Genomic DNA, 7,927 nt, shown 5'->3' on the forward strand with positions numbered 1-7,927 from the left:
AATCCTCAAAAGGGAATGAGACATTGAAATTGACTTTAGATGTCTTTGCAGTGCGTTTAATTCATTGTCATATTGATCTTGTAGTTCTGTTGTCAATTTTATTGTGCACAGTTAAAGTTTTTATTAGTTGTCTGTGAAGACTTCAGATGTTCACAAAAGTTTTCATTGTAGTCATATCATTCATTTTCATTGTTTTATTTTTTATTCATTTTGAAATCATTAGTTATGGTTCCTTAAAGTTAACTAGAAAATGGTGGTTCAGATCGAATTCAGTTGAACTCGTTGGCATTTAGCCAAAGCTTTAGAAATTATCTGTTGTTATAACATTGGGTTCGTGTATCTTTTATGCAGATGGCACTTTACTTCAGAGAACCTGAAAATGAACCAGCCATGTTAACATTTCTGGCAGTATTTCTGATTCGCTTACAGAAGAGCCGTTTTGCCAAAGCTGGCGCCTTGATTATCAGTTTCTGGAACGCTATTCCAGACATTACCCTATCGGGACAATACAGCATGTACATAATAAATATGATTGTGTTCTTTTTTGTTCATTCATTTTGGTGTCTAATTGCGCTTATGTTAGTAAACTATTTGTGTTTTAATCCACTTAATTGCTTTCATGAGTGCGCCTTCGTTTATTGTGGTTTTAGTTGTTGAGTTGTATGTTTTGTATCTCATATGCATATTTCGTTGTTTCATTTTAGTTGTTTTGTTGTATAATTTGACTAGTTTTTGGTCTTATTTATTGTAGAGATGGTGATGTTCCATCTGGTTGTCTTCTTGCTCTTTGGTTCTTTGGTCGTAATCAGAAAACGATTACACATGTAGTGTCCAAAAGTATATATCTATTTTAAATATGACGAGAAATGAGGTTTTACAAAATAGGGAACTTCAAAATTCATTGGTCACTAAGTATAGGGGACTCATAGGTCGTCTGCAATACAGAATTTTAGAGAAACATATTGTAAGTGTAGAAAATTTCAAGATACTTAATTTTCATTGGCGGGGTTTAGTTAAAGGAATTCTTTTCATGATTGAAAAAGATTTATTTTATTTAGTTAATTTGAAACTTCAGTTATAAATTAGAAAGTAATGCATTGGCAGTTAATAAGGCTAGAATGCAATATGTGCTATTGACTCCAGATGAATTAAAACAGTGTTCCAATCCATTAGTCGGGTTTTGCAACATTAAAAGTACAGTCTACCCAGTAAACTTAAGTAAGACCTGCATTATTACTCTTTTCATGAAAAACAAAAATATCTTAAATACACGTTGCCAAACACTCATTTATCCTAATTCGATTCTACCTATGGCAGATCACATACGGGAAGGTCTTTGGGTAATAGCCACACAAAAAAGATTAAGATTCTCTGTAGTTTGTCGTCATCCTTCCCAATTATCTACCACAAGAATAAATTCACCTATTGGATTAGTAAAGTTACAAACTTCTTGTTCTGCTAATAGTGATTCTTTAACACTTTTACCATATTACAAGGGTGAAGACCGTTTTCAAAGTTCACAACCATTAAAAAGATTAATTAAATTTACAATGTGTCTGAACTCACAATATAGCAACCTTTTCATTTAGCTTTGCCTAATTTTACTATTGATGAGCTTCCTAACACATTGCAACATATGGAAACCATACCAATGGCGAATTTAATCAGTCAGTTAAAAGATTTACGAACAATTGATACTAGTTTTCAAATTCCAAATTGGGTATATGCAGGTATCTCATTGTTAATTGCCATATTAATTGGGGTTGGGATATTTTGTTATTGTCGACAAGCTAGTTTTTGCAGACACTCATGGTTGGCCAGAAAAAAAACAGAGGCAAGTCTGACGAACATGAAGCAGCTGAAAATGGGTATAAACTGGTGCCAACGGTGTCGACAGATGCTGACTCTGGGTTACGTGATAGACGATACTGCGATTTAGACGAAAACAAAGTAGAGCAAGTGGTCATGAAAACAGTCTCCAAGATATATGCTTCGTTCGAGGCGCAACACAATCGTTAACAACCCTTAGCAGTGATGGCAATTAGACGGGAGACGAATATGGCAAACTCACACAAACTGACGATACTATATAATCATGGAACAGAGGAGAGCTGGAGCGCAGTTGACGGTGTTAGTGAATTTGTAGCTGTATAACCGAACTTTTACAATTTGTAGCTGTATAATTGAACTTTTACAATTTATAGCTGTATAATCGAACTTTTACATTATATAATCATGGAGCAGAGGAGAGCTGGAGCGCAGTTGACGGTGTTGGTGACTTTGTAACTGTATAAACAAACGTTTACATTATATAATCATGGAGCAGAGGAGAGCTGGAGCGCGGATGATTTGTAAATAAACTCATTGATCTGTTATTATATTATTGAACTTGATGTTCCAGTAACGATAGGATCGGAACTTCATTTATCATCTTCATGCGGTGTCGGACATTGACATTCATCTTTATATAACTTTTCTCATTTGATGTGTGCCTAGTTTCTGGTGACGGATTTTTCAAAATAAACTTGACTGTACACAATTAGCGAGTACTACCACAATGCAAGTACGGTTACCGGCCTGTTTGCTGAATTATCTACGATAATTCTTTGAGAAAGGGAGGAAATATGGTAGGACAGTACTTAGACATTATTGATTAAATTGTTATTGTTGAGAAAGGGAGGAATGTATAATGACTTTAAGAATTAATATTGTCTATGTTAACTATAAATTGAATTATATGCATGTACGGGTAAACTGGACACATAGAATGTTTATGTCCAGATTCACATTGATTGATGGATGTGTCTTATATAATTGAATGGTATATACTCTTGAACATGTATATTCGGAGAGCTCGCTTTTACTCTTGTAATAAACGTTACAGTCAGTTTTACTTGTATTGGCATTATAGTCCGTACCAGACTCTACCACAGGATTTAACTACAGTACCGTGTACTATCTAGGGATTTTACTATAGTATCACGTACTAGCCAGGGATTTAACTACAGTACTATGTACTGTCTAGGGATTATACTATAGTATTATGTACTAGCCAGGGATTTAACTACTGTATACTGTCTATGGATTTCACTATAGTATCATGTACTAGCCATGGATTGAAACCGGGACAACGTTACGCACGCTATTGCGGCTGTGTTGAAAAAAAAACACACCAAAACTATAAATAACTTTTGTAAACACTCAAAAATGTGAATATGTGAAAGCTGTATACTGTTGGAATCAGTACAAATTATTAGTTCTGAATATTTGTCCTAATTCTTTACAATCAATTAAACTTGTCAAAAACCCGCAAAAACGTCAAAATTTCACCTGTCAAGTGTAACGAACTATAGACTCAAAAAAGCTAAAATCGTGAATTGCGCTATTGCAGAGGGTACGAAATTCGCCAAATTTTGCATGGAAGAATAACTGTATATATGTTCTTTTTTAGATAATTATCGAAATTGCGTTAATTTTAAGCAAAAAATATATTCAATGCAGAAATGAGGGTTGATAAATTGTCAGATTTCTAAAAGTGTTCAGTAATAAAATTCTGTTATTAAAGTAAGAACTTATTTACACAATATTCTTTTCCGATTAATATTTCCTATAAATGTACATACTTTCAGCAATTCAACGTCGGCATTTGATAAAACTTTCAGTACAAAGAAAGAAGTTACGGCTTTTTGAAAATGTCTCAAGAAATGTCAGATGTCAATATTTTACGGGTTCGTTGAGAATGGGGAAATAAAACGGAAATATTTTCCGCTTATGATAACAAAAACCAGACACTTATACTCGTCTCTTTAATTACAAGTATCGAACATGCAACTGAAAGAGACAAAAAATCGAAATCGATCGTATAAAAAAAGACTAAAAGTATCTATATTTGTCTTATTAATAAACGAAAGAATATGAATAAAACAAAAAAGAACTGAATAATTTTTTAGTTTAGACACAAGGAATTCGACCGGAGCGGAATGACCGAAACGCAACATAGAGTTGACAGAAGTTTAAAATAAGTATAGAAAAGCAGAATGCTTATAGATAGAATGAAAGTAGAAAAGGGGGTCATAAACATTTTTTATTTAGGAAAGCGCAAATGAGCAAATGAAATGAAAATCAATGAGCGGCTATATACATTTTGTAAGGCTGTTGATGAAAACCCGATTTTGTGATGAATAGAAAGCTCTTTCAATCGAAATACTAAGTTGTAGAAGGTCCAAATTCTGCTATTGGTACATGTAACTAAATCATACATGTATATCAAAATGCACAATTTAACTTACCTTAGGAGAAACTTGCAGTATCCCCTCTCTAGACAGAGTGCGCATATATGTTGCGGTTGCATTCGACGCTGCTGTGCTCATGCATGTGCTAATTGAAGTTACTGATATTACTGATAATCAATTTAATTATTTTTTTTCGATTTTCTAAGAAATGTTCAAGATGTTTCAATTGCTACCAATCAAATAATTATTGTATGTATTGCTATACTGTACACGTGTTTCAGTAAGCAAGCAAGAAACGAAAAGTGTTGCCAAACGTCGATTTCCGACGTTACCGCATATGATGCAATAGCGTGCGTAACGTCGATGCTCTCCAAAGTCACAAAACGAAAAATGCTTGTTTCATTTCTTCTTTGTAGCAAAATTGCTATAAAAATGTTAAAAGGAAATTTGAAAGACGAAGCAAAAACCAAGAGACGGGACCAACATAAAGAAGCAAACGGAAAATCATGTTCATGACGAATAAAACATTTATATGGTTTTCACTGCCATTTTTTTTTTTCTTTCAAGTTTATTTTTATCTAACATATTTTATATAAATCTTCCCTGATATTGTTAAACCTCGGATACACTTCAGTATAGGTTTTAGTGATGATGACATTTGCGCACTAATTCCAATAAGTAAAAATATATTGAGTAGTTCTACTTTTTCAGTTCATTAGAGATAATGGGCCAATTATCAACCCCGTGGCTTGTGTTTAGGAACTACACACTATCAATTGATCAAAACCAAAGAAACAGGGATCGCAAGGCTTAAATTTTAAAAGATTACAATCTATGCTACCTGTTACAAATATTTTGATACAGAAAAGTTTGGCACTTAAAGGCAAACCTTGGCTTGACCTTTTCGCAATAATGACGAGCATTTAATGCAATCGTCTCGCATATAAATATAATGTATGAAGTTTGTATATAGAATACACTCATGTCTTTTCAAAAATCTATCATAAATGCATACAATGCTAGTGTTTCATTTGCTTATTTGTTCTATGTAGATTTTAAAAATATGTATGTTTGTACGTGGTGTGACTATAATAAAATATTGAATCTGTAATTATTATTTTTTTCACTAGTTATCATAAAGTTTAGATGATACTTATTTTTATGCAAGTGACAAATATCTAAAAAAAAAAATGTATATCTCCAGTACACTAGGTTTCCTCCCTTATTAGACAACATCTCATTGATTTTTTTTCTGAAGGGTGCTGTAAACTGAGGAACTGGAAACAAGAGTTAGTACAATTGTACATGTATATCAAACATGATTTTTATAATGCATTTTGTTGCTTAGGGTACTTGGCCTATATGGAAATTTAGATGCGGTAGTCACCGTCTGCCAATCGAGACGGGAAGGTGGCAAGGCGTCCCTAGAAACGAGAGACTCTGTCAACTTTGCGACTCGAGTGACATCGGTGACAAATTCCATTACATTCTATCTTGCAAATATATTTCTTTAGTTAGAATAAAATTACTTCTTGAGTGTTGTTGGAAAAATAATAATATTTTTATTATTGAAAATCTATTTATTACAACAAATGTTATAGATTTGTTTGTTGGGGTTTAACGTCTGAGCAGCAATATTTCAGCTATATTCAGACAATGAACATGAAATTGATGATAAAATGAACATGAAATGATGAAGAAATGAAAAGGGGATGGGACACAAGGACAATGGGGTCGACAAATTTTGATTGCCACTGAAAATAGGGAGAGGTGGGTAGGGTCGGGCAATTTAGCCTCTTGTGGCGGAGCCCTATGGTTTCTACTCCGGGAGAATACCACAGTAGGGTTCTTTAACGTGCGAGGAACGTGGCATCTTTCCCAACACGGTGCACCACTATGGTTTGCGGTCAGGTTTTCCGTATTATAGCCTGACAACCCCAGCATGTAACACGCCAGGGGTACCCCATTCCACCACCTGGGGCACACATCCCAGTTGCTCTGCGGGCAGAGCGTCCTAGCCCCCGGCTAGGGTTCTGAGCACTATTAAGTCGCCTTTTACGACAAGCTTAGCGCTGCTGCAGGCCTATTCTTTTAACACCCGGACCTGCACGGGGAACAAATGTTATAGAAAAAATAAGCAGATTTGTAAAGATGATAAATATAAATGTCAGTCCTTCGGGTTAATCTTCCAATTTATTACGTATTGTATTTTTCACACATGCATATAATTGTTAAACATTATTGTATATATGTTTCTACTATGTAATATGTAGTTGATAAGAATAAAGTTCATCATCAGCCTAATTGAAGTGTAATTTTGAGCTGGAACACAAATAATAAGCGAAATCTTTTGCATTGTCGTAAAGTTTCAGATGAGCTTAGTCCAGACAAGAAATTCAAAGCTGAATCCCGCGGAACTGCATCCCTTGTGAAATTGCAAATTTTTTATAAGAGTTATGAACTGCTATGTGAAAATACTGTTAAAGTTTAAACGAAATTCATGTATCATATATTATTGAAAATGTTTGCTCATTCCCTGAAAAGAGTGATTGGAATACTTTAGTAATGAATAGAAGTCTAAATCCAGACAAATAAATAAATTATCAAATTTTGCTACAGTTATGTGTTAAAAAAACATTCTTAGAGCATTTGAATCCTGGCCTCTCCCTTCTCTAAAAAAAATAAAACTCTATGCCCATGCCTCAGTTTTCTTGCTATCATACTTAAGTTAGCGGTGAAATTAGCAAAATTAAAAGTCTGTATGCATTTTTTTATTTGGGTAACTCGAAGAAAACCACCGTACATAGTAAATAAAGACCTTCTGGTTAGAAACTAAACCTAACGATAAAGACAACCCCAACTAGCCCACCCATTCCCTTTATACCAAACGATTCTTCTTATCCAGTTCATTCAACTGCTTTGAAATAAGAGGTCGTATTAAAAAAAATATGGAAGAAATGTAACAGGTAAAATATTTATATTGCATGTATTTCCTGGGCTTTTTATAGTTATATTGCGTGGTGATCAGACAGTCTAAAATAATAAGGTCAAAAAATACAAATAAGCATAAGTGTTAGGTGGAGAAAAAACAGACTGCCAGGCTTATTTTCTGGAGGTAATTGATTCTTTGTCTAGATTTAAATATTCATTACATTGTGTACACGAGTGAAATAAATCAACACCTTATATACAAGACAGAGAAAATTCACAAACCATATGGTAATATTTTCATGTTTTTTAATGAGTCTCCGGCGTGCTAGAGAAAATTTAAATTCTAACTAAAAGGTTTTTGAGATGTCCTTATATAGCCAGGCCAAGAATAGAAATACCTTTGTCTTGATAGTAAAAAAAAACATTTATCTTTTCAGTAGACAACCGAAAATGCCGGTGGTTTGTTTTCACCAGAGTTAAAATATTTTCTTTGAATACATTCCTGGCATCAACAAATCGTAGAAGATTATAAAAATGTATGAATTCCTTTTAAATTAATTAATTATTGTTCTGAGTATTGATAATTAATGTTTCAGCACTTTCAAAAGATGCTTCAAATGCTGATGCAATCGATAACATTATCATCATTATTGGTTCATATGTATCCTTCCAACTTCTTGCTAGATTTTTTACTGCCCAACCATTAAAATGATATGTACCATACTCATTAATTAAGTTAGCATTTACGTAATTTTAATTAGTTG

This window comes from Perna viridis, chromosome 9 (genome assembly GCF_037379345.1).
Source record: "Perna viridis isolate PV_CMFRI_1.1 ecotype Kerala chromosome 9, ASM3737934v1, whole genome shotgun sequence".
Classification (NCBI taxonomy): Eukaryota; Metazoa; Mollusca; class Bivalvia; order Mytilida; family Mytilidae; genus Perna; species Perna viridis.